We start from the raw sequence: 25,887 nt of genomic DNA, 5'->3' as shown, positions 1-25,887 counted from the left end.
AAAACATTCCTGCTTGAATTTGAAGGCCGATTTAAGTCTATCCTTTCAGAGTTGAAGAGTTAAGCACATGCTAACTGTGGCTCGTTGGTCTAGGCGTATGATTCTGGCTTAGGGTGCGAGAGGTCCCGGGTTCAAATCCCGGACGAGCCCCCTTAAAATCACAAGCTCTAAGCTTCATGGAATTCTTTGCTAAGACACATTCCTTCTGGGGCATTGTAAATGTGTTGTGTGCCAAACCTTTCAATGTGATCTGTGACACCAATTTGTCTTTCTAAAATAACGTTTTCGATTTTGTGAATGAGTCACTCTCATGACTCATTGAGTGATGCCATTGACTGCACAGTCCCTGCCACGCAATCTGTATATGTCACATTTTGAGATTGCCTTGGAAACCTTACTGGGCAGGTACTAAAAAAATACCTGTAACCAGGTACTATCACCTAATGGAAACTTTAAAGATCGAGCTGAGTCAAGTTAAGCCAAGCTAGGTAGGTGCAAGTGGAAAAGGGCTATTAGAGATCACAAAGTCTGATTGAAATTGAGGCCATTCAATTTCGGTGTAAAGACGTTAAACTACATATGTGAAGGTCTCATAATGGTTTCACCTGAAACCTCTGCTGATAATTACCCACGCCTTTTTTCCACCCTTGGGTCATGTGATGTGTTTCATAGTTGTTCAACGACCCTGGTAAAGACAACCCCCTCTGGGTTTTAAATACCTGGGACTCTCCAACGTTTAGTTTTAGATCTAACGAAGGTTCTCAGAGGAGAGGTGAAAGGTCTTCAAGGCACTTAGAGAATTCCAGCTGCTTTCTTTCAAAGCTCATCAGACTACCATGACGTGGATGGCTGGGAACCCTTTTTTCTTATTCACTGTGTGCAGTCCCTCTGGAGTCATCCCTGTTGGAACTTGTCAGTAGCAAAGTCCTGAAGGTACAAAAATGAATACTGAAGAGAGCTTAAAAACATTCCTGCTTGAATTTGAAGGCCGATTTAAGTCTATCCTTTCAGAGTTGCAGACTTAAACGCAGGCTTCCTGTGGCTCGTTGGTCTAGGCGTATGATTCTCGCTTTGGGTGCGAGAGGTCCCGGGTTCAAATCCCGGACGAGCCCCCTTAAAATCACAAGCTCTTTGCTTCATTGAATTCTTTGGTAAGACACATTCCTTCTGGGGCATTGTAAATGTGTTGTGTGCCAAACCTTTCAATGTGATGTGTGACACCAATTTGTCTTTCTAAAATAACGTTTTTGATTTTGTGAAGGAGTCACTCTCATGACCCATTGAGTGATGCCATTGACTGCACAGTCCCTGCCACGCAATCTGTATATGTCACATTTTGAGATTGCCTTGGAAACCTTACTGGGCAGGTACTAAAAAAATACCTGTAACCAGGTACTATCACCTAATGGAAACTCTAAAGATCGAGCTGAGTCAAGTTAAGCCAAGCTAGGTAGGTGCAAGTGGAAAAGGGCTATTAGAGATCACAAAGTCTGATCGAAATTGAGGCCATTCAATTTCGGTGTAAAGACGTTAAACTACATATGTGAAGGTCTCATAATGGTTTCACCTGAAACCTCTGCTGATAATTACCCACGCCTTTTTTCCACCCTTGGCTCATGTGATGTGTTTCATAGTTGGTCAACGACCCTGGTAAAGACAACCCGCTCTGGGGTTTAAATACCTGGGACTCTCCAACGTTTAGTTTTAGATATAACGAAGGTTCTCAGAGGAGAGGTGAAAGGTCTTCAAGGCACTTAGAGAATTCCAGCTGCTTTCTTTCAAAGCTCATCAGACTACCATGACGTGGATGACTGGGAACCCTTTTTTCTCATTCACTGTGTGCAGTCCCTCTGGAGTCATCGCTGTTGGAGCTTGTCAGTAGCAAAGTCCTGAAGGTACAAAAATGAATACTGAAGAGAGCTTAACACCATTCCTGCTTGAATTTGAAGGCCGATTTAAGTCTATCCTTTCAGAGTTGCAGACTTAAACGGAGGCTTCCTGTGGCTCGTTGGTCTAGGCGTATGATTCTCGCTTAGGGTGCGAGAGGTCCCGGGTTCAAATCCCGGACGATCCCCCTTAAAATCACAAGCTCTAAGCTTCATGGAATTCTTTGCTAAGACACATTCCTTCTGGGGCATTGTAAATGTGTTGTGTGCCAAACCTTTCAATGTGATCTGTGACACCAATTTGTCTTTCTAAAATAACCTTTTTGATTTTGTGAAAGAGTCACTCTCATGACTCATTGAGTGATGCCATTGACTGCACAGTCCCTGCCACGCAATCTGTATATGTCACATTTTGAGATTGCCTTGGAAACCTTACTGGGCAGGTACTAAAAAAATACCTGTAACCAGGTACTATCACCTAATGGAAACTCTAAAGATCGAGCTGAGTCAAGTTAAGCCAAGCTAGGTAGGTGCAAGTGGAAAAGGGCTATTAGAGATCACAAAGTCTGATCGAAATTGAGGCCATTCAATTTCGGTGTAAAGACGTTAAACTACATATGTGAAGGTCTCATAATGGTTTCACCTGAAACCTCTGCTGATAATTACCCACGCCTTTTTTCCACCCTTGGCTCATGTGATGTGTTTCATAGTTGGTCAACGACCCTGGTAAAGACAACCCGCTCTGGGTTTTAAATACCTGGGACTCTCCAACGTTTAGTTTTAGATCTAACGAAGGTTCTCAGAGGAGAGGTGAAAGGTCTTCAAGGCACTTAGAGAATTCCAGCTGCTTTCTTTCAAAGCTCATCAGACTACCATGACGTGGATGGCTGGGAACCCTTTTTTCTCATTCACTGTGTGCAGTCCCTCTGGAGTCATCCCTGTTGGAGCTTGTCAGTAGCAAAGTCCTGAAGGTACAAAAATGAATACTGAAGAGAGCTTAACACCATTCCTGCTTGAATTTGAAGGCCGATTTAAGTCTATCCTTTCAGAGTTGCAGACTTAAACGGAGGCTTCCTGTGGCTCGTTGGTCTAGGCGTATGATTCTCGCTTAGGGTGCGAGAGGTCCCGGGTTCAAATCCCGGACGAGCCCCCTTAAAATCACAAGCTCTAAGCTTCATGGAATTCTTTGCTAAGACACATTCCTTCTGGGGCATTGTAAATGTGTTGTGTGCCAAACCTTTCAATGTGATCTGTGACACCAATTTGTCTTTCTAAAATAACCTTTTTGATTTTGTGAAAGAGTCACTCTCATGACTCATTGAGTGATGCCATTGACTGCACAGTCCCTGCCACGCAATCTGTATATGTCACATTTTGAGATTGCCTTGGAAACCTTACTGGGCAGGTACTAAAAAAATACCTGTAACCAGGTACTATCACCTAATGGAAACTCTAAAGATCGAGCTGAGTCAAGTTAAGCCAAGCTAGGTAGGTGCAAGTGGAAAAGGGCTATTAGAGATCACAAAGTCTGATCGAAATTGAGGCCATTCAATTTCGGTGTAAAGACGTTAAACTACATATGTGAAGGTCTCATAATGGTTTCACCTCAAACCTCTGCTGATAATTACCCACGCCTTTTTTCCACCCTTGGCTCATGTGATGTGTTTCATAGTTGGTCAACGACCCTGGTAAAGACAACCCGCTCTGGGTTTTAAATACCTGGGACTCTCCAACGTTTAGTCTTAGATCTAACGAAGGTTCTCAGAGGAGAGGTGAAAGGTCTTCAAGGCACTTAGAGAATTCCAGCTGCTTTCTTTCAAAGCTCATCAGACTACCATGACGTGGATGACTGGGAACCCTTTTTTCTCATTCACTGTGTGCAGTCCCTCGGGAGTCATCCCTGTTGGAGCTTGTCAGTAGCAAAGTCCTGAAGGTACAAAAATGAATACTGAAGAGAGCTTAACACCATTCCTGCTTGAATTTGAAGGCCGATTTAAGTCTATCCTTTCAGAGTTGAAGACTTAAACGGAGGCTTCCTGTGGCTCGTTGGTCTAGGCGTATGATTCTGGCTTAGGGTGCGAGAGGTCCCGGGTTCAAATCCCGGACGAGCCCCCTTAAAATCACAAGCTCTAAGCTTCATGGAATTCTTTGCTAAGACACATTCCTTCTGGGGCATTGTAAATGTGTTGTGTGCCAAACCTTTCAATGTGATCTGTGACACCAATTTGTCTTTCTAAAATAACGTTTTCGATTTTGTGAATGAGTCACTCTCATGACTCATTGAGTGATGCCATTGACTGCACAGTCCCTGCCACGCAATCTGTATATGTCACATTTTGAGATTGCCTTGGAAACCTTACTGGGCAGGTACTAAAAAAATACCTGTAACCAGGTACTATCACCTAATGGAAACTTTAAAGATCGAGCTGAGTCAAGTTAAGCCAAGCTAGGTAGGTGCAAGTGGAAAAGGGCTATTAGAGATCACAAAGTCTGATTGAAATTGAGGCCATTCAATTTCGGTGTAAAGACGTTAAACTACATATGTGAAGGTCTCATAATGGTTTCACCTGAAACCTCTGCTGATAATTACCCACGCCTTTTTTCCACCCTTGGGTCATGTGATGTGTTTCATAGTTGTTCAACGACCCTGGTAAAGACAACCCCCTCTGGGTTTTAAATACCTGGGACTCTCCAACGTTTAGTTTTAGATCTAACGAAGGTTCTCAGAGGAGAGGTGAAAGGTCTTCAAGGCACTTAGAGAATTCCAGCTGCTTTCTTTCAAAGCTCATCAGACTACCATGACGTGGATGGCTGGGAACCCTTTTTTCTTATTCACTGTGTGCAGTCCCTCTGGAGTCATCCCTGTTGGAACTTGTCAGTAGCAAAGTCCTGAAGGTACAAAAATGAATACTGAAGAGAGCTTAAAAACATTCCTGCTTGAATTTGAAGGCCGATTTAAGTCTATCCTTTCAGAGTTGCAGACTTAAACGCAGGCTTCCTGTGGCTCGTTGGTCTAGGCGTATGATTCTCGCTTTGGGTGCGAGAGGTCCCGGGTTCAAATCCCGGACGAGCCCCCTTAAAATCACAACCTCTTTGCTTCATTGAATTCTTTGGTAAGACACATTCCTTCTGGGGCATTGTAAATGTGTTGTGTGCCAAACCTTTCAATGTGATGTGTGACACCAATTTGTCTTTCTAAAATAACGTTTTTGATTTTGTGAAGGAGTCACTCTCATGACCCATTGAGTGATGCCATTGACTGCACAGTCCCTGCCACGCAATCTGTATATGTCACATTTTGAGATTGCCTTGGAAACCTTACTGGGCAGGTACTAAAAAAATACCTGTAACCAGGTACTATCACCTAATGGAAACTCTAAAGATCGAGCTGAGTCAAGTTAAGCCAAGCTAGGTAGGTGCAAGTGGAAAAGGGCTATTAGAGATCACAAAGTCTGATCGAAATTGAGGCCATTCAATTTCGGTGTAAAGACGTTAAACTACATATGTGAAGGTCTCATAATGGTTTCACCTGAAACCTCTGCTGATAATTACCCACGCCTTTTTTCCACCCTTGGCTCATGTGATGTGTTTCATAGTTGGTCAACGACCCTGGTAAAGACAACCCGCTCTGGGGTTTAAATACCTGGGACTCTCCAACGTTTAGTTTTAGATATAACGAAGGTTCTCAGAGGAGAGGTGAAAGGTCTTCAAGGCACTTAGAGAATTCCAGCTGCTTTCTTTCAAAGCTCATCAGACTACCATGACGTGGATGACTGGGAACCCTTTTTTCTCATTCACTGTGTGCAGTCCCTCTGGAGTCATCGCTGTTGGAGCTTGTCAGTAGCAAAGTCCTGAAGGTACAAAAATGAATACTGAAGAGAGCTTAACACCATTCCTGCTTGAATTTGAAGGCCGATTTAAGTCTATCCTTTCAGAGTTGCAGACTTAAACGGAGGCTTCCTGTGGCTCGTTGGTCTAGGCGTATGATTCTCGCTTAGGGTGCGAGAGGTCCCGGGTTCAAATCCCAGACGAGCCCCCTTAAAATCACAAGCTCTAAGCTTCATGGAATTCTTTGCTAAGACACATTCCTTCTGGGGCATTGTAAATGTGTTGTGTGCCAAACCTTTCAATGTGATCTGTGACACCAATTTGTCTTTCTAAAATAACCTTTTTGATTTTGTGAAAGAGTCACTCTCATGACTCATTGAGTGATGCCATTGACTGCACAGTCCCTGCCACGCAATCTGTATATGTCACATTTTGAGATTGCCTTGGAAACCTTACTGGGCAGGTACTAAAAAAATACCTGTAACCAGGTACTATCACCTAATGGAAACTCTAAAGATCGAGCTGAGTCAAGTTAAGCCAAGCTAGGTAGGTGCAAGTGGAAAAGGGCTATTAGAGATCACAAAGTCTGATCGAAATTGAGGCCATTCAATTTCGGTGTAAAGACGTTAAACTACATATGTGAAGGTCTCATAATGGTTTCACCTGAAACCTCTGCTGATAATTACCCACGCCTTTTTTCCACCCTTGGCTCATGTGATGTGTTTCATAGTTGGTCAACGACCCTGGTAAAGACAACCCGCTCTGGGTTTTAAATACCTGGGACTCTCCAACGTTTAGTTTTAGATCTAACGAAGGTTCTCAGAGGAGAGGTGAAAGGTCTTCAAGGCACTTAGAGAATTCCAGCTGCTTTCTTTCAAAGCTCATCAGACTACCATGACGTGGATGGCTGGGAACCCTTTTTTCTCATTCACTGTGTGCAGTCCCTCTGGAGTCATCCCTGTTGGAACTTGTCAGTAGCAAAGTCCTGAAGGTACAAAAATGAATACTGAAGAGAGCTTAAAAACATTCCTGCTTGAATTTGAAGGCCGATTTAAGTCTATCCTTTCAGAGTTGCAGACTTAAACGCAGGCTTCCTGTGGCTCGTTGGTCTAGGCGTATGATTCTCGCTTCGGGTGCGAGAGGTCCCGGGTTCAAATCCCGGACGAGCCCCCTTAAAATCACAAGCTCTAAGCTTCATGGAATTCTTTGCTAAGACACATTCCTTCTGGGGCATTGTAAATGTGTTGTGTGCCAAACGACTCAATGTGATGTGTGACAACAATTTGTCTTTCTAAAATAACTTATTTGATTTTGTGAAGGAGTCACTCTCATGACTCATTGAGTGATGCCATTGACTGCACAGTCCCTGCCACGCAATCTGTATATGTCACGTTTTGAGATTGCCTTGGAAACCTTACTGGGCAGGTACTAAAAAAATACCTGTAACCAGGTACTATCACCTAATGGAAACTTTAAAGATCGAGCTGAGTCAAGTTAAGCCAAGCTAGGTAGGTGCAAGTGGAAAAGGGCTATTAGAGATCACAAAGTCTGATCGAAATTGAGGCCATTCAATTTCGGTGTAAAGACGTTAAACTACATATGTGAAGGTCTCATAATGGTTTGACCTCTGCTGATAATTACCCACACCTTTTTTCCACCCCTTGGCTCATGTGATGTGTTTCATAGTTGGTCAACGACCCTGGTAAAGACAACCCGCTCTGGGTTTTAAATACCTGGGACTCTCCAACGTTTAGTTTTAGATCTAACGAAGGTTCTCAGAGGAGAGGTGAAAGGTCTTCAATGCACTTAGAGAATTCCAGCTGCTTTCTTTCAAAGCTCATCAGACTACCATGACGTGGATGACTGGGAACCCTTTTTTCTCATTCACTGTGTGCAGTCCCTCTGGAGTCATCCCTGTTGGAGCTTGTCAGTAGCAAAGTCCTGAAAGTACAAAAAGGAATACTGAAGAGAGCTTAACACCATTCCTGCTTGAATTTGAAGGCCGATTTAAGTCTATCCTTTCAGAGTTGAAGAGTTAAGGACATGCTACCTGTGGATCGCTGGTCTAGGCGTATGATTCTCGCTTTGGGTGCGAGAGTTCCCGGGTTTAAATCCCGGACGAGCCCCCTTAAAATCACAGGCTCTTAGCTTCATGGAATTCTTTGGTAAGACACATTCCTTCTGGGGCATTGTAAATGTGTTGTGTGCCAAACCTTTCAATGTGATGTGTGACACCAATTTGTCTTTCTAAAATAACGTTTTTGATTTTGTGAAGGAGTCACTCTCATGACCCATTGAGTGATGCCATTGACTGCACAGTCCCTGCCACGCAATCTGTATATGTCACATTTTGAGATTGCCTTGGAAACCTTACTGGGCAGGTACTAAAAAAATACCTGTAACCAGGTACTATCACCTAATGGAAACTCTAAAGATCGAGCTGAGTCAAGTTAAGCCAAGCTAGGTAGGTGCAAGTGGAAAAGGGCTATTAGAGATCACAAAGTCTGATCGAAATTGAGGCCATTCAATTTCGGTGTAAAGACGTTAAACTACATATGTGAAGGTCTCATAATGGTTTCACCTCAAACCTCTGCTGATAATTACCCACGCCTTTTTTCCACCCTTGGCTCATGTGATGTGTTTCATAGTTGGTCAACGACCCTGGTAAAGACAACCCGCTCTGGGTTTTAAATACCTGGGACTCTCCAACGTTTAGTCTTAGATCTAACGAAGGTTCTCAGAGGAGAGGTGAAAGGTCTTCAAGGCACTTAGAGAATTCCAGCTGCTTTCTTTCAAAGCTCATCAGACTACCATGACGTGGATGACTGGGAACCCTTTTTTCTCATTCACTGTGTGCAGTCCCTCTGGAGTCATCCCTGTTGGAGCTTGTCAGTAGCAAAGTCCTGAAGGTACAAAAATGAATACTGAAGAGAGCTTAACACCATTCCTGCTTGAATTTGAAGGCCGATTTAAGTCTATCCTTTCAGAGTTGCAGACTTAAACGCAGGCTTCCTGTGGCTCGTTGGTCTAGGCGTATGATTCTCGCTTTGGGTGCGAGAGGTCCCGGGTTCAAATCCCGGACGAGCCCCCTTAAAATCACAAGCTCTAAGCTTCATGGAATTCTTTGCTAAGACACATTCCTTCTGGGGCATTGTAAATGTGTTGTGTGCCAAACCTTTCAATGTGATCTGTGACACCAATTTGTCTTTCTAAAATAACCTTTTTGATTTTGTGAAAGAGTCACTCTCATGACTCATTGAGTGATGCCATTGACTGCACAGTCCCTGCCACGCAATCTGTATATGTCACATTTTGAGATTGCCTTGGAAACCTTACTGGGCAGGTACTAAAAAAATACCTGTAACCAGGTACTATCACCTAATGGAAACTCTAAAGATCGAGCTGAGTCAAGTTAAGCCAAGCTAGGTAGGTGCAAGTGGAAAAGGGCTATTAGAGATCACAAAGTCTGATCGAAATTGAGGCCATTCAATTTCGGTGTAAAGACGTTAAACTACATATGTGAAGGTCTCATAATGGTTTGACCTCTGCTGATAATTACCCACACCTTTTTTCCACCCCTTGGCTCATGTGATGTGTTTCATAGTTGGTCAACGACCCTGGTAAAGACAACCCGCTCTGGGTTTTAAATACCTGGGACTCTCCAACGTTTAGTTTTAGATCTAACGAAGGTTCTCAGAGGAGAGGTGAAAGGTCTTCAATGCACTTAGAGAATTCCAGCTGCTTTCTTTCAAAGCTCATCAGACTACCATGACGTGGATGACTGGGAACCCTTTTTTCTCATTCACTGTGTGCAGTCCCTCTGGAGTCATCCCTGTTGGAGCTTGTCAGTAGCAAAGTCCTGAAAGTACAAAAAGGAATACTGAAGAGAGCTTAACACCATTCCTGCTTGAATTTGAAGGCCGATTTAAGTCTATCCTTTCAGAGTTGAAGAGTTAAGGACATGCTACCTGTGGATCGTTGGTCTAGGCGTATGATTCTCGCTTTGGGTGCGAGAGTTCCCGGGTTTAAATCCCGGACGAGCCCCCTTAAAATCACAGGCTCTTAGCTTCATGGAATTCTTTGGTAAGACACATTCCTTCTGGGGCATTGTAAATGTGTTGTGTGCCAAACCTTTCAATGTGATGTGTGACACCAATTTGTCTTTCTAAAATAACGTTTTTGATTTTGTGAAGGAGTCACTCTCATGACCCATTGAGTGATGCCATTGACTGCACAGTCCCTGCCACGCAATCTGTATATGTCACATTTTGAGATTGCCTTGGAAACCTTACTGGGCAGGTACTAAAATATACCTGTTACCAGGTACTATCACCTAATGGAAACTTTAAAGATCGGGCTGAGTCAAGTTAAGCCAAGCTAGGTAGGTGCAAGTGGAAAAGGGCTATTAGAGATCACAAAGTCTGATCGAAATTGAGGCCATTCAATTTCGGTGTAAAGACGTTAAACTACATATGTGAAGGTCTCATAATGGTTTCACCTCAAACCTCTGCTGATAATTACCCACGCCTTTTTTCCACCCTTGGCTCATGTGATGTGTTTCATAGTTGGTCAACGACCCTGGTAAAGACAACCCGCTCTGGGTTTTAAATACCTGGGACTCTCCAACGTTTAGTTTTAGATCTAACGAAGGTTCTCAGAGGAGAGGTGAAAGGTCTTCAAGGCACTTAGAGAATTCCAGCTGCTTTCTTTCAAAGCTCATCAGACTACCATGACGTGGATGGCTGGGAACCCTTTTTTCTCATTCACTGTGTGCAGTCCCTCTGGAGTCATCCCTGTTGGAACTTGTCAGTAGCAAAGTCCTGAAGGTACAAAAATGAATACTGAAGAGAGCTTAAAAACATTCCTGCTTGAATTTGAAGGCCGATTTAAGTCTATCCTTTCAGAGTTGCAGACTTAAACGCAGGCTTCCTGTGGCTCGTTGGTCTAGGCGTATGATTCTCGCTTTGGGTGCGAGAGGTCCCGGGTTCAAATCCCGGACGAGCCCCCTTAAAATCACAAGCTCTAAGCTTCATGGAATTCTTTGCTAAGACACATTCCTTCTGGGGCATTGTAAATGTGTTGTGTGCCAAACCTTTCAATGTGATCTGTGACACCAATTTGTCTTTCTAAAATAACCTTTTTGATTTTGTGAAGGAGTCACTCTCATGACCCATTGAGTGATGCCATTGACTGCACAGTCCCTGCCACGCAATCTGTATATGTCACATTTTGAGATTGCCTTGGAAACCTTACTGGGCAGGTACTAAAAAAATACCTGTAACCAGGTACTATCACCTAATGGAAACTCTAAAGATCGAGCTGAGTCAAGTTAAGCCAAGCTAGGTAGGTGCAAGTGGAAAAGGGCTATTAGAGATCACAAAGTCTGATCGAAATTGAGGCCATTCAATTTCGGTGTAAAGACGTTAAACTACATATGTGAAGGTCTCATAATGGTTTCACCTCAAACCTCTGCTGATAATTACCCACGCCTTTTTTCCACCCTTGGCTCATGTGATGTGTTTCATAGTTGGTCAACGACCCTGGTAAAGACAACCCGCTCTGGGTTTTAAATACCTGGGACTCTCCAACGTTTAGTCTTAGATCTAACGAAGGTTCTCAGAGGAGAGGTGAAAGGTCTTCAAGGCACTTAGAGAATTCCAGCTGCTTTCTTTCAAAGCTCATCAGACTACCATGACGTGGATGACTGGGAACCCTTTTTTCTCATTCACTGTGTGCAGTCCCTCTGGAGTCATCCCTGTTGGAGCTTGTCAGTAGCAAAGTCCTGAAGGTACAAAAATGAATACTGAAGAGAGCTTAACACCATTCCTGCTTGAATTTGAAGGCCGATTTAAGTCTATCCTTTCAGAGTTGCAGACTTAAACGCAGGCTTCCTGTGGCTCGTTGGTCTAGGCGTATGATTCTCGCTTTGGGTGCGAGAGGTCCCGGGTTCAAATCCCGGACGAGCCCCCTTAAAATCACAAGCTCTAAGCTTCATGGAATTCTTTGCTAAGACACATTCCTTCTGGGGCATTGTAAATGTGTTGTGTGCCAAACCTTTCAATGTGATCTGTGACACCAATTTGTCTTTCTAAAATAACCTTTTTGATTTTGTGAAAGAGTCACACTCATGACTCATTGAGTGATGCCATTGACTGCACAGTCCCTGCCACGCAATCTGTATATGTCACATTTTGAGATTGCCTTGGAAACCTTACTGGGCAGGTACTAAAAAAATACCTGTAACCAGGTACTATCACCTAATGGAAACTCTAAAGATCGAGCTGAGTCAAGTTAAGCCAAGCTAGGTAGGTGCAAGTGGAAAAGGGCTATTAGAGATCACAAAGTCTGATCGAAATTGAGGCCATTCAATTTCGGTGTAAAGACGTTAAACTACATATGTGAAGGTCTCATAATGGTTTCACCTGAAACCTCTGCTGATAATTACCCACGCCTTTTTTCCACCCTTGGCTCATGTGATGTGTTTCATAGTTGGTCAACGACCCTGGTAAAGACAACCCGCTCTGGGTTTTAAATACCTGGGACTCTCCAACGTTTAGTTTTAGATCTAACGAAGGTTCTCAGAGGAGAGGTGAAAGGTCTTCAAGGCACTTAGAGAATTCCAGCTGCTTTCTTTCAAAGCTCATCAGACTACCATGACGTGGATGACTGGGAACCCTTTTTTCTCATTCACTGTGTGCAGTCCCTCTGGAGTCATCCTTGTTGGAACTTGTCAGTAGCAAAGTCCTGAAGGTACAAAAATGAATACTGAAGAGAGCTTAAAAACATTCCTGCTTGAATTTGAAGGCCGATTTAAGTCTATCCTTTCAGAGTTGAAGAGTTAAGCACATGCTACCTGTGGCTCGTTGGTCTAGGCGTATGATTCTCGCTTCGGGTGCGAGAGGTCCCGGGTTCAAATCCCGGACGAGCCCCCTTAAAATCACAAGCTCTAAGCTTCATGGAATTCTTTGCTAAGACACATTCCTTCTGGGGCATTGTAAATGTGTTGTGTGCCAAACGACTCAATGTGATGTGTGACAACAATTTGTCTTTCTAAAATAACTTATTTGATTTTGTGAAGGAGTCACTCTCATGACTCATTGAGTGATGCCATTGACTGCACAGTCCCTGCCACGCAATCTGTATATGTCACGTTTTGAGATTGCCTTGGAAACCTTACTGGGCAGGTACTAAAAAAATACCTGTAACCAGGTACTATCACCTAATGGAAACTTTAAAGATCGAGCTGAGTCAAGTTAAGCCAAGCTAGGTAGGTGCAAGTGGAAAAGGGCTATTAGAGATCACAAAGTCTGATCGAAATTGAGGCCATTCAATTTCGGTGTAAAGACGTTAAACTACATATGTGAAGGTCTCATAATGGTTTGACCTCTGCTGATAATTACCCACACCTTTTTTCCACCCCTTGGCTCATGTGATGTGTTTCATAGTTGGTCAACGACCCTGGTAAAGACAACCCGCTCTGGGTTTTAAATACCTGGGACTCTCCAACGTTTAGTTTTAGATCTAACGAAGGTTCTCAGAGGAGAGGTGAAAGGTCTTCAATGCACTTAGAGAATTCCAGCTGCTTTCTTTCAAAGCTCATCAGACTACCATGACGTGGATGACTGGGAACCCTTTTTTCTCATTCACTGTGTGCAGTCCCTCTGGAGTCATCCCTGTTGGAGCTTGTCAGTAGCAAAGTCCTGAAAGTACAAAAAGGAATACTGAAGAGAGCTTAACACCATTCCTGCTTGAATTTGAAGGCCGATTTAAGTCTATCCTTTCAGAGTTGAAGAGTTAAGGACATGCTACCTGTGGATCGTTGGTCTAGGCATATGATTCTCGCTTTGGGTGCGAGAGGTCCCGGGTTTAAATCCCGGACGAGCCCCCTTAAAATCACAGGCTCTTAGCTTCATGGAATTCTTTGGTAAGACACATTCCTTCTGCGGCATTGTAAATGTGTTGTGTGCCAAACCATTCAATGTGATGTGTGACACCAATTTGTCTTTCTAAAATAACGTTTTTGATTTTGTGAAAGAGTCACTCTCATGACTCATTGAGTGATGCCATTGACTGCACAGTCCCTCCCACGCAATCTGTATATGTCACATTTTGAGATTGCCTTGGAAACCTTACTGGGCAGGTACTAAAAAAATACCTGTAACCAGGTACTATCACCTAATGGAAACTTTAAAGATCGAGCTGAGTCAAGTTAAGCCAAGCTAGGTAGGTGCAAGTGGAAAAGGGCTATTAGAGATCACAAAGTCTGATCGAAATTGAGGCCATTCAATTTCGGTGTAAAGACGTTAAACTACATATGTGAAGGTCTCATAATGGTTTCACCTCAAACCTCTGCTGATAATTACCCACGCCTTTTTTCCACCCTTGGGTCATGTGATGTGTTTCATAGTTGGTCAACGACCCTGGTAAAGACAACCCGCTCTGGGTTTTAAATACCTGGGACTCTCCAACGTTTAGTTTTAGATCTAACGAAGGTTCTCAGAGGAGAGGTGAAAGGTCTTCAAGGCACTTAGAGAATTCCAGCTGCTTTCTTTCAAAGCTCATCAGACTACCATGACGTGGATGGCTGGGAACCCTTTTTTCTCATTCACTGTGTGCAGTCCCTCTGGAGTAATCCCTGTTGGAACTTGTCAGTAGCAAAGTCCTGAAGGTACAAAAATGAATACTGAAGAGAGCTTAAAAACATTCCTGCTTGAATTTGAAGGCCGATTTAAGTCTATCCTTTCAGAGTTGCAGACTTAAACGCAGGCTTCCTGTGGCTCGTTGGTCTAGGCGTATGATTCTCGCTTTGGGTGCGAGAGGTCCCGGGTTCAAATCCCGGACGAGCCCCCTTAAAATCACAAGCTCTTTGCTTCATTGAATTCTTTGGTAAGACACATTCCTTCTGGGGCATTGTAAATGTGTTGTGTGCCAAACCTTTCAATGTGATCTGTGACACCAATTTGTCTTTCTAAAATAACGTTTTTGATTTTGTGAAGGAGTCACTCTCATGACCCATTGAGTGATGCCATTGACTGCACAGTCCCTGCCACGCAATCTGTATATGTCACATTTTGAGATTGCCTTGGAAACCTTACTGGGCAGGTACTAAAAAAATACCTGTAACCAGGTACTATCACCTAATGGAAACTCTAAAGATCGAGCTGAGTCAAGTTAAGCCAAGCTAGGTAGGTGCAAGTGGAAAAGGGCTATTAGAGATCACAAAGTCTGATCGAAATTGAGGCCATTCAATTTCGGTGTAAAGACGTTAAACTACATATGTGAAGGTCTCATAATGGTTTCACCTGAAACCTCTGCTGATAATTACCCACGCCTTTTTTCCACCCTTGGCTCATGTGATGTGTTTCATAGTTGGTCAACGACCCTGGTAAAGACAACCCGCTCTGGGGTTTGAATACCTGGGACTCTCCAACGTTTAGTTTTAGATCTAACGAAGGTTCTCAGAGGAGAGGTGAAAGGTCTTCAAGGCACTTAGAGAATTCCAGCTGCTTTCTTTCAAAGCTCATCAGACTACCATGACGTGGATGACTGGGAACCCTTTTTTCTCATTCACTGTGTGCAGTCCCTCTGGAGTCATCGCTGTCTTTAGCTTGTCAGTAGCAAAGTCCTGAAGGTACAAAAATGAATACTGAAGAGAGCTTAAAAACATTCCTGCTTGAATTTAAAGGCCGATTTAAGTCTATCCTTTCAGAGTTGCAGACTTAAACGGAGGCTTCCTGTGGCTCGTTGGTCTAGGCGTATGATTCTGGCTTCGGGTGCGAGAGGTCCCGGGTTCAAATCCCGGACGAGCCCCCTTAAAATCACAACTTCTTAGCTTCATGGAATTCTTTGGTAAGACACATTCCTTCTGGGTCATTTTAAATGTGTTGGGTGCCAAACGACTCAATGTGATCTGTGACACCAATTTGTCTTTCTAAAATAACGTTTTTGATTTTGTGAATGAGTCACTCTCATGACCCATTGAGTGATGCCATTGACTGCACAGTCCCTCCCACGCAATCTGTATATGTCACATTTTGAGATTGCCTTGGAAACCTTACTGGGCAGGTACTAAAATATACCTGTTACCAGGTACTATCACCTAATGGAAACTTTAAAGATCGGGCTGAGTCAAGTTAAGCCAAGCTAGGTAGGTGCAAGTGGAAAAGGGCTATTAGAGATCACAAAGTCTGATCGAAATTGAGGCCATTCAATTTCGGTGTAAAGACGTTAAACTACATATGTGAAGGTCTCATAATGGTTTCACCTGAAACCTCTGCTGATAATCACCCACGCCTTTTTTCCACCCCTTGGCTCATGTGATGTGTTTCATAGTTGGTCAACGACCCTGGTAAAGACAACCCCCTCTGGGGTTTAAATACCTGGGACTCTCCAACGTTTAGTTTTAGATCTAACGAAGGTTCTCAGAGGAGAGGTGAAAGGTCTTCAAGGCACTTAGAGAATTCCAGCTGCTTTCTTTCAAAGCTCATCAGACTACCATGACGTGGATGACTGGGAACCCTTTTTTCTCATTCACTGTGTGCAGTCCCTCTGGAGTCATCGCTGTTGGAGCTTGTCAGTAGCAAAGTCCTGAAGGTACAAAAATGAATACTGAAGAGAGCTTAACACCATTCCTGCTTGAATTTGAAGGCCGATTTAAGTCTATCCTTTCAGAGTTGCAGACTTAAACGGAGGCTTCCTGTGGCTCGTTGGTCTAGGCGTATGATTCTCGCTTAGGGTGCGAGAGGTCCCGGGTTCAAATCCCAGACGAGCCCCCTTAAAATCATAAGCTCTAAGCTTCATGGAATTCTTTGCTAAGACACATTCCTTCTGGGGCATTGTAAATGTGTTGTGTGCCAAACCTTTCAATGTGATGTGTGACACCAATTTGTCTTTCTAAAATAACCTTTTTGATTTTGTGAAGGAGTCACTCTCATGACCCATTGAGTGATGCCATTGACTGCACAGTCCCTCCCACGCAATCTGTATATGTCACATTTTGAGATTGCCTTGGAAACCTTACTGGGCAGGTACTAAAATATACCTGTTACCAGGTACTATCACCTAATGGAAACTTTAAAGATCGGGCTGAGTCAAGTTAAGCCAAGCTAGGTAGGTGCAAGTGGAAAAGGGCTATTAGAGATCACAAAGTCTGATCGAAATTGAGGCCATTCAATTTCGGTGTAAAGACGTTAAACTACATATGTGAAGGTCTCATAATGGTTTCACCTCAAACCTCTGCTGATAATCACCCACGCCTTTTTTCCACCCCTTGGCTCATGTGATGTGTTTCATAGTTGGTCAACGACCCTGGTAAAGACAACCCCCTCTGGGGTTTAAATACCTGGGACTCTCCAACGTTTAGTTTTAGATCTAACGAAGGTTCTCAGAGGAGAGGTGAAAGGTCTTCAAGGCACTTAGAGAATTCCAGCTGCTTTCTTTCAAAGCTCATCAGACTACCATGACGTGGATGACTGGGAACCCTTTTTTCTCATTCACTGTGTGCAGTCCCTCTGGAGTCATCGCTGTTGGAGCTTGTCAGTAGCAAAGTCCTGAAGGTACAAAAATGAATACTGAAGAGAGCTTAACACCATTCCTGCTTGAATTTGAAGGCCGATTTAAGTCTATCCTTTCAGAGTTGCAGACTTAAACGGAGGCTTCCTGTGGCTCGTTGGTCTAGGCGTATGATTCTCGCTTAGGGTGCGAGAGGTCCCGGGTTCAAATCCCGGACGAGCCCCCTTAAAATCATAAGCTCTAAGCTTCATGGAATTCTTTGCTAAGACACATTCCTTCTGGGGCATTGTAAATGTGTTGTGTGCCAAACCTTTCAATGTGATGTGTGACACCAATTTGTCTTTCTAAAATAACCTTTTTGATTTTGTGAAAGAGTCACTCTCATGACTCATTGAGTGATGCCATTGACTGCACAGTCCCTGCCACGCAATCTGTATATGTCACATTTTGAGATTGCCTTGGAAACCTTACTGGGCAGGTACTAAAAAAATACCTGTAACCAGGTACTATCACCTAATGGAAACTCTAAAGATCGAGCTGAGTCAAGTTAAGCCAAGCTAGGTAGGTGCAAGTGGAAAAGGGCTATTAGAGATCACAAAGTCTGATCGAAATTGAGGCCATTCAATTTCGGTGTAAAGACGTTAAACTACATATGTGAAGGTCTCATAATGGTTTCACCTCAAACCTCTGCTGATAATTACCCACGCCTTTTTTCCACCCTTGGCTCATGTGATGTGTTTCATAGTTGGTCAACGACCCTGGTAAAGACAACCCGCTCTGGGTTTTAAATACCTGGGACTCTCCAACGTTTAGTTTTAGATCTAACGAAGGTTCTCAGAGGAGAGGTGAAAGGTCTTCAAGGCACTTAGAGAATTCCAGCTGCTTTCTTTCAAAGCTCATCAGACTACCATGACGTGGATGGCTGGGAACCCTTTTTTCTCATTCACTGTGTGCAGTCCCTCTGGAGTCATCCCTGTTGGAACTTGTCAGTAGCAAAGTCCTGAAGGTACAAAAATGAATACTGAAGAGAGCTTAAAAACATTCCTGCTTGAATTTGAAGGCCGATTTAAGTCTATCCTTTCAGAGTTGCAGACTTAAACGCAGGCTTCCTGTGGCTCGTTGGTCTAGGCGTATGATTCTCGCTTTGGGTGCGAGAGGTCCCGGGTTCAAATCCCGGACGAGCCCCCTTAAAATCACAAGCTCTTTGCTTCATTGAATTCTTTGGTAAGACACATTCCTTCTGGGGCATTGTAAATGTGTTGTGTGCCAAACCTTTCAATGTGATCTGTGACACCAATTTGTCTTTCTAAAATAACGTTTTTGATTTTGTGAAGGAGTCACTCTCATGACCCATTGAGTGATGCCATTGACTGCACAGTCCCTGCCACGCAATCTGTATATGTCACATTTTGAGATTGCCTTGGAAACCTTACTGGGCAGGTACTAAAAAAATACCTGTAACCAGGTACTATCACCTAATGGAAACTCTAAAGATCGAGCTGAGTCAAGTTAAGCCAAGCTAGGTAGGTGCAAGTGGAAAAGGGCTATTAGAGATCACAAAGTCTGATCGAAATTGAGGCCATTCAATTTCGGTGTAAAGACGTTAAACTACATATGTGAAGGTCTCATAATGGTTTCACCTGAAACCTCTGCTGATAATTACCCACGCCTTTTTTCCACCCTTGGCTCATGTGATGTGTTTCATAGTTGGTCAACGACCCTGGTAAAGACAACCCGCTCTGGGGTTTGAATACCTGGGACTCTCCAACGTTTAGTTTTAGATATAACGAAGGTTCTCAGAGGAGAGGTGAAAGGTCTTCAAGGCACTTAGAGAATTCCAGCTGCTTTCTTTCAAAGCTCATCAGACTACCATGACGTGGATGACTGGGAACCCTTTTTTCTCATTCACTGTGTGCAGTCCCTCTGGAGTCATCGCTGTTGGAGCTTGTCAGTAGCAAAGGCCTGAAGGTACAAAAATGAATACTGAAGAGAGCTTAACACCATTCCTGCTTGAATTTGAAGGCCGATTTAAGTCTATCCTTTCAGAGTTGCAGACTTAAACGGAGGCTTCCTGTGGCTCGTTGGTCTAGGCGTATGATTCTCGCTTCGGGTGCGAGAGGTCCCGGGTTCAAATCCCGGACGAGCCCCCTTAAAATCACAAGCTCTAAGCTTCATGGAATTCTTTGCTAAGACACATTCCTTCTGGGGCATTGTAAATGTGTTGTGTGCCAAACCTTTCAATGTGATCTGTGACACCAATTTGTCTTTCTAAAATAACCTTTTTGATTTTGTGAAAGAGTCACTCTCATGACTCATTGAGTGATGCCATTGACTGCACAGTCCCTGCCACGCAATCTGTATATGTCACATTTTGAGATTGCCTTGGAAACCTTACTGGGCAGGTACTAAAAAAATACCTGTAACCAGGTACTATCACCTAATGGAAACTCTAAAGATCGAGCTGAGTCAAGTTAAGCCAAGCTAGGTAGGTGCAAGTGGAAAAGGGCTATTAGAGATCACAAAGTCTGATCGAAATTGAGGCCATTCAATTTCGGTGTAAAGACGTTAAACTACATATGTGAAGGTCTCATAATGGTTTCACCTCAAACCTCTGCTGATAATTACCCACGCCTTTTTTCCACCCTTGGCTCATGTGATGTGTTTCATAGTTGGTCAACGACCCTGGTAAAGACAACCCGCTCTGGGTTTTAAATACCTGGGACTCTCCAACGTTTAGTCTTAGATCTAACGAAGGTTCTCAGAGGAGAGGTGAAAGGTCTTCAAGGCACTTAGAGAATTCCAGCTGCTTTCTTTCAAAGCTCATCAGACTACCATGACGTGGATGACTGGGAACCCTTTTTTCTCATTCACTGTGTGCAGTCCCTCTGGAGTCATCGCTGTTGGAGCTTGTCAGTAGCAAAGTCCTGAAGGTACAAAAATGAATACTGAAGAGAGCTTAACACCATTCCTGCTTGAATTTGAAGGCCGATTTAAGTCTATCCTTTCAGAGTTGCAGACTTAAACGGAGGCTTCCTGTGGCTCGTTGGTCTAGGCGTATGATTCTCGCTTAGGGTGCGAGAGGTCCCGGGTTCAAATCCCGGACGAGCCCCCTTAAAATCACAAGCTCTAAGCTTCATGGAATTCTTTGCTAAGACACATTCCTTCTGGGGCATTGTAAATGTGTTGTGTGCCAAACCTTTCAATGTGATGTGTGACACCAATTTGTCTTTCTAAAATAACCTTTTTGATTTTGTGAAAGAGTCACTCTCATGACTCATTGAGTGATGCCATTGACTGCACAGTCCCTGCCACGCAATCTGTATATGTCACATTTTGAGATTGCCTTGGAAACCTTACTGGGCAGGTACTAAAAAAATACCTGTAACCAGGTACTATCACCTAATGGAAACTCTAAAGATCGAGCTGAGTCAAGTTAAGCCAAGCTAGGTAGGTGCAAGTGGAAAAGGGCTATTAGAGATCACAAAGTCTGATCGAAATTGAGGCCATTCAATTTCGGTGTAAAGACGTTAAACTACATATGTGAAGGTCTCATAATGGTTTCACCTCAAACCTCTGCTGATAATTACCCACGCCTTTTTTCCACCCTTGGCTCATGTGATGTGTTTCATAGTTGGTCAACGACCCTGGTAAAGACAACCCGCTCTGGGTTTTAAATACCTGGGACTCTCCAACGTTTAGTTTTAGATCTAACGAAGGTTCTCAGAGGAGAGGTGAAAGGTCTTCAAGGCACTTAGAGAATTCCAGCTGCTTTCTTTCAAAGCTCATCAGACTACCATGACGTGGATGACTGGGAACCCTTTTTTCTCATTCACTGTGTGCAGTCCCTCTGGAGTCATCCTTGTTGGAACTTGTCAGTAGCAAAGTCCTGAAGGTACAAAAATGAATACTGAAGAGAGCTTAAAAACATTCCTGCTTGAATTTGAAGGCCGATTTAAGTCTATCCTTTCAGAGTTGAAGAGTTAAGCACATGCTACCTGTGGCTCGTTGGTCTAGGCGTATGATTCTCGCTTTGGGTGCGAGAGGTCCCGGGTTCAAATCCCGGACGAGCCCCCTTAAAATCACAAGCTCTTAGCTTCATGGAATTCTTTGGTAAGACACATTCCTTCTGGGGCATTGTAAATGTGTTGTGTGCCAAACCTTTCAATGTTATGTGTGACACCAATTTGTCTTTCTAAAATAACGTTTTTGATTTTGTGAAGGAGTCACTCTCATGACCCATTGAGTGATGCCATTGACTGCACAGTCCCTGCCACGCAATCTGTATATGTCACATTTTGAGATTGCCTTGGAAACCTTACTGGGCAGGTACTAAAATATACCTGTTACCAGGTACTATCACCTAATGGAAACTTTAAAGATCGGGCTGAGTCAAGTTAAGCCAAGCTAGGTAGGTGCAAGTGGAAAAGGGCTATTAGAGATCACAAAGTCTGATCGAAATTGAGGCCATTCAATTTCGGTGTAAAGACGTTAAACTACATATGTGAAGGTCTCATAATGGTTTCACCTGAAACCTCTGCTGATAATCACCCACGCCTTTTTTCCACCCCTTGGCTCATGTGATGTGTTTCATAGTTGTTCAACGACCCTGATAAAGACAACCCACTCTGGGTTTTAAATACCTGGGACTCTCCAACGTTTAGTTTTAGATCTAACGAAGGTTCTCAGAGGAGAGGTGAAAGGTCTTCAAGGCACTTAGAGAATTCCAGCTGCTTTCTTTCAAAGCTCATCAGACTACCATGACGTGGATGACTGGGAACCCTTTTTTCTCATTCACTGTGTGCAGTCCCTCTGGAGTCATCCCTGTTGGAGCTTGTCAGTAGCAAAGGCCTGAAGGTACAAAAATGAATACTGAAGAGAGCTTAAAAACATTCCTGCTTGAATTTGAAGGCCGATTTAAGTCTATCCTTTCAGAGTTGCAGACTTAAACGCAGGCTTCCTGTGGCTCGTTGGTCTAGGCGTATGCTTCTCGCTTTGGGTGCGAGAGGTCCCGGGTTCAAATCCCGGACGAGCCCCCTTAAAATCACAAGCTCTTAGCTTCATGGAATTCTTTGGTAAGACACATTCCTTCTGGGGCATTGTAAATGTGTTGTGTGCCAAACCTTTCAATGTTATGTGTGACAACAATTTGTCTTTCTAAAATAACGTTTTTGATTTTGTGAATGAGTCACTCTCATGACCCATTGAGTGATGCCATTGACTGCACAGTCCCTGCCACGCAATCTGTATATGTCACATTTTGAGATTGCCTTGGAAACCTTACTGGGCAGGTACTAAAATATACCTGTTACCAGGTACTATCACCTAATGGAAACTTTAAAGATCGGGCTGAGTCAAGTTAAGCCAAGCTAGGTAGGTGCAAGTGGAAAAGGGCTATTAGAGATCACAAAGTCTGATCGAAATTGAGGCCATTCAATTTCGGTGTAAAGACGTTAAACTACATATGTGAAGGTCTCATAATGGTTTGACCTCTGCTGATAATTACCCACAGCTTTTTTCCACCCCTTGGCTCATGTGATGTGTTTCATAGTTGGTTAACGACCCTGGTAAAGACAACCCGCTCTGGGTTTTAAATACCTGGGACTCTCCAACGTTTAGTTTTAGATCTAACGAAGGTCCTCAGAGGAGAGGTGAAAGGTCTTCAAGGCACTTAGAGAATTCCAGCTGCTTTCTTTCAAAGCTCATCAGACTACCATGACGTGGATGACTGGGAACCCTTTTTTCTCATTTACTGTGTGCAGTCCCTCTGGAGTCATCCCTGTTGGAGCTTGTCAGTAGCCAAGTCCTGAAAGTACAAAAATGAATACTGAAGAGAGCTTAAAAACATTCCTGCTTGAATTTGAAGGCTGGTTTAAGTCTATCCTTTCAGAGTTGAAGAGTTAATCACGTGCTACCTGTGGCTCGTTGGTCTAGGAGTATGTTTCTCTCTTCGGGTGCGAGAGGTCCCGGGGTTCAAATCCCGGAAGAGCTCCCTTAAACTCACAAGCTCCTATTTTCATGGAATTCTTTGCTAAGACACATTCCTTCTCGGGCATTTTAAATGTGTTGTGTGCCAAACCTTTCAATGTTATGTGTTTCATAGTTGGTTAACGACCCTGGTAAAGACAACCCCCTCTGGGGTTTAAATACCTGGGACTCTCCAACATTTAGTTTTAGATCTAATGAAGGTTCTCAGAGGAGAGGTGAAAGGTCTTCAAGGCACTTAGAGAATTCCAGCTGCTTTCTTTCAAAGCTCATCAGACTACCATGACGTCGATGACTGGGAACCCTTTTTTCTCATTCACTGTGTGCAGTCCCTCTGGAGTCATCGCTGTTGGAGCTTGTCAGTAGCAAAGTCCTGAAGGTACAAAAATGAATACTGAAGAGAGCTTAACACCATTCCTGCTTGAATTTGAAGGCCGATATAAGTCTATCCTTTCAGAGTTGCAGACTTGAACGCAGGCCTCCTGTGGCTCGTTGGTCTAGGCGTATGATTCTCGCTTCGGGTGCGAGAGGTCCCGGGTTCAAATCCCGGACGAGCCCCCTTAAAATCACAAGCTCTTAGCTTCATGGAATTCTTTGGTAAGACACATTCCTTCTGGGGCATTGTAAATGTGTTGTGTGCCAAACCTTTCAATGTTATGTGTGACACCAATTTGTCTTTCTAAAATAACGTTTTTGATTTTGTGAAGGAGTCACTCTCATGACCCATTGAGTGATGCCATTGACTGCACAGTCCCTGCCACGCAATCTGTATATGTCACATTTTGAGATTGCCTTGGAAACCTTACTGGGCAGGTACTAAAATATACCTGTTACCAGGTACTATCACCTAATGGAAACTTTAAAGATCGGGCTGAGTCAAGTTAAGCCAAGCTAGGTAGGTGCAAGTGGAAAAGGGCTATTAGAGATCACAAAGTCTGATCGAAATTGAGGCCATTCAATTTCGGTGTAAAGACGTTAAACTACATATGTGAAGGTCTCATAATGGTTTCACCTGAAACCTCTGCTGATAATCACCCACGCCTTTTTTCCACCCCTTGGCTCATGTGATGTGTTTCATAGTTGGTCAACGACCCTGGTAAAGACAACCCCCTCTGGGGTTTAAATACCTGGGACTCTCCAACGTTTAGTTTTAGATCTAACGAAGGTTCTCAGAGGAGAGGTGAAAGGTCTTCAAGGCACTTAGAGAATTCCAGCTGCTTTCTTTCAAAGCTCATCAGACTACCATGACGTGGATGACTGGGAACCCTTTTTTCTCATTCACTGTGTGCAGTCCCTCTGGAGTCATCCCTGTTGGAGCTTGTCAGTAGCAAAGGCCTGAAGGTACAAAAATGAATACTGAAGAGAGCTTAAAAACATTCCTGCTTGAATTTGAAGGCCGATTTAAGTCTATCCTTTCAGAGTTGCAGACTTAAACGCAGGCTTCCTGTGGCTCGTTGGTCTAGGCGTATGCTTCTCGCTTTGGGTGCGAGAGGTCCCGGGTTCAAATCCCGGACGAGCCCCCTTAAAATCACAAGCTCTTACCTTCATGGAATTCTTTGGTAAGACACATTCCTTCTGGGGCATTGTAAATGTGTTGTGTGCCAAACCTTTCAATGTTATGTGTGACACCAATTTGTCTTTCTAAAATAACGTTTTCGATTTTGTGAATGAGTCACTCTCATGACTCATTGAGTGATGCCATTGACTGCACAGTCCCTCCCACGCAATCTGTATATGTCACATTTTGAGATTGCCTTGGAAACCTTACTGGGCAGGTAGAAAAACATACCTGGGACCTTCCACCAGTTAGATTTAGAACCAACAAAGGTTCTCAGATGAGAGGTGAAATGTGTTATACTGGGCATACACAGTGCAATTTTTGGCTCCTTTCGAGCCGATTTTTCAGTCTTGCGACCGTTTTGGTGATCGGCCCCAGTTTCGCCTTCATCGTGTGTCGTGCATCATGTAGTATACCTGGGGCAACGAGAAGCGATTAATCCCCCGCGTTTTTTTTCACACAGCTGAATAAATGTGACACAGAAAACTGATTAAACAGAACTGTGAGATGGTTGAGAAATTACAACAGTGTTCTGTTATATCTGAAGGTTAGACCGTCCAATTTTCACAGCCGTTTACTTCACGTTTCTGTGCCTACCTGATCTTCTAAGGACCTGGCCCAGATAGACTGCGAAGTCCGGGTCTTCAGGATGATGCAGCCATGTTAAACCACAGTAAATAGCGATAGCATACATGTGGTGTGTGTGTGGTTGTCTGCCTCTTATAACTCCAGTGATTTTCCTGCATTTGAAATCCTGTGTGATCTTGTGAATTTACTGAATCCAGCAACTAACCACTCTTTCTAGATTGTATCAAATCATCTCAATAAAAACAAATACAGTTGATGAATTTCATAGAGATCCTACATGATTTAATTACCTTCACCATAGAAACATGAAATTATTTTTTTCAAATTACAAAGTAGACTTTTGTAAATGTGACAACCACCCAATTTCCTTTTTTGAGTGTACAGTTGTGAGTCAAAGCAGCCACATGAGTCATTTTAAGTATTAACAGTATGCAAATTGAGTTATCACTGAGTGTCATGAGCTGATTTGCTGCTATTGTTTGACCCAAACATGCCACAATCTGAGGAAACGCACATTTAACAGCCGATTCTTTC

The 25,887-nt window shown here is 43.5% G+C and overlaps 18 non-coding genes across 18 annotated transcripts; all 18 read left to right on the top strand.

The window, feature by feature from the left end:
- Window positions 1–78: 78 nt before the first annotated feature.
- Window positions 79–150, top strand: trnap-agg (transfer RNA proline (anticodon AGG)). Its single transcript has one exon. It is a non-coding gene; the product is annotated as a tRNA-Pro (tRNA).
- Window positions 151–1,040: 890 nt separating this feature from the next.
- Window positions 1,041–1,112, top strand: trnap-ugg (transfer RNA proline (anticodon UGG)). Its single transcript has one exon. It is a non-coding gene; the product is annotated as a tRNA-Pro (tRNA).
- A 1,852-nt stretch (window positions 1,113–2,964) lies between these two features.
- Window positions 2,965–3,036, top strand: trnap-agg (transfer RNA proline (anticodon AGG)). The gene has a single exon. It is a non-coding gene; the product is annotated as a tRNA-Pro (tRNA).
- Window positions 3,037–3,926: 890 nt separating this feature from the next.
- Window positions 3,927–3,998, top strand: trnap-agg (transfer RNA proline (anticodon AGG)). Its single transcript has one exon. It is a non-coding gene; the product is annotated as a tRNA-Pro (tRNA).
- Window positions 3,999–4,888: 890 nt separating this feature from the next.
- trnap-ugg (transfer RNA proline (anticodon UGG)) lies at window positions 4,889–4,960 on the top strand. The gene has a single exon. It is a non-coding gene; the product is annotated as a tRNA-Pro (tRNA).
- Window positions 4,961–6,812: 1,852 nt separating this feature from the next.
- trnap-cgg (transfer RNA proline (anticodon CGG)) lies at window positions 6,813–6,884 on the top strand. Its single transcript has one exon. It is a non-coding gene; the product is annotated as a tRNA-Pro (tRNA).
- A 1,846-nt stretch (window positions 6,885–8,730) lies between these two features.
- Window positions 8,731–8,802, top strand: trnap-ugg (transfer RNA proline (anticodon UGG)). The gene has a single exon. It is a non-coding gene; the product is annotated as a tRNA-Pro (tRNA).
- A 1,845-nt stretch (window positions 8,803–10,647) lies between these two features.
- Window positions 10,648–10,719, top strand: trnap-ugg (transfer RNA proline (anticodon UGG)). The gene has a single exon. It is a non-coding gene; the product is annotated as a tRNA-Pro (tRNA).
- An 890-nt stretch (window positions 10,720–11,609) lies between these two features.
- trnap-ugg (transfer RNA proline (anticodon UGG)) lies at window positions 11,610–11,681 on the top strand. The gene has a single exon. It is a non-coding gene; the product is annotated as a tRNA-Pro (tRNA).
- An 890-nt stretch (window positions 11,682–12,571) lies between these two features.
- trnap-cgg (transfer RNA proline (anticodon CGG)) lies at window positions 12,572–12,643 on the top strand. The gene has a single exon. It is a non-coding gene; the product is annotated as a tRNA-Pro (tRNA).
- A 1,846-nt stretch (window positions 12,644–14,489) lies between these two features.
- Window positions 14,490–14,561, top strand: trnap-ugg (transfer RNA proline (anticodon UGG)). Its single transcript has one exon. It is a non-coding gene; the product is annotated as a tRNA-Pro (tRNA).
- Window positions 14,562–15,452: 891 nt separating this feature from the next.
- On the top strand, window positions 15,453–15,524 carry trnap-cgg (transfer RNA proline (anticodon CGG)). Its single transcript has one exon. It is a non-coding gene; the product is annotated as a tRNA-Pro (tRNA).
- A 1,852-nt stretch (window positions 15,525–17,376) lies between these two features.
- trnap-agg (transfer RNA proline (anticodon AGG)) lies at window positions 17,377–17,448 on the top strand. Its single transcript has one exon. It is a non-coding gene; the product is annotated as a tRNA-Pro (tRNA).
- Window positions 17,449–18,338: 890 nt separating this feature from the next.
- Window positions 18,339–18,410, top strand: trnap-ugg (transfer RNA proline (anticodon UGG)). Its single transcript has one exon. It is a non-coding gene; the product is annotated as a tRNA-Pro (tRNA).
- An 890-nt stretch (window positions 18,411–19,300) lies between these two features.
- Window positions 19,301–19,372, top strand: trnap-cgg (transfer RNA proline (anticodon CGG)). Its single transcript has one exon. It is a non-coding gene; the product is annotated as a tRNA-Pro (tRNA).
- Window positions 19,373–20,262: 890 nt separating this feature from the next.
- Window positions 20,263–20,334, top strand: trnap-agg (transfer RNA proline (anticodon AGG)). The gene has a single exon. It is a non-coding gene; the product is annotated as a tRNA-Pro (tRNA).
- Window positions 20,335–21,224: 890 nt separating this feature from the next.
- trnap-ugg (transfer RNA proline (anticodon UGG)) lies at window positions 21,225–21,296 on the top strand. Its single transcript has one exon. It is a non-coding gene; the product is annotated as a tRNA-Pro (tRNA).
- Window positions 21,297–23,693: 2,397 nt separating this feature from the next.
- trnap-cgg (transfer RNA proline (anticodon CGG)) lies at window positions 23,694–23,765 on the top strand. Its single transcript has one exon. It is a non-coding gene; the product is annotated as a tRNA-Pro (tRNA).
- Window positions 23,766–25,887: the final 2,122 nt, after the last annotated feature.

This window comes from Aulonocara sp. 'chitande type north' Nkhata Bay, linkage group LG18 (assembly GCF_057382095.1).
Source record: "Aulonocara sp. 'chitande type north' Nkhata Bay isolate Kocher_YH1m ecotype deep benthic linkage group LG18, A_spYH_male_GT1.1, whole genome shotgun sequence".
NCBI lineage: Eukaryota > Metazoa > Chordata > Actinopteri > Cichliformes > Cichlidae > Aulonocara > Aulonocara sp. 'chitande type north' Nkhata Bay.
The sequence above is the reverse complement of the archived record's forward strand: the minus strand, read 5'-3'. Positions and strand labels throughout refer to the sequence as shown.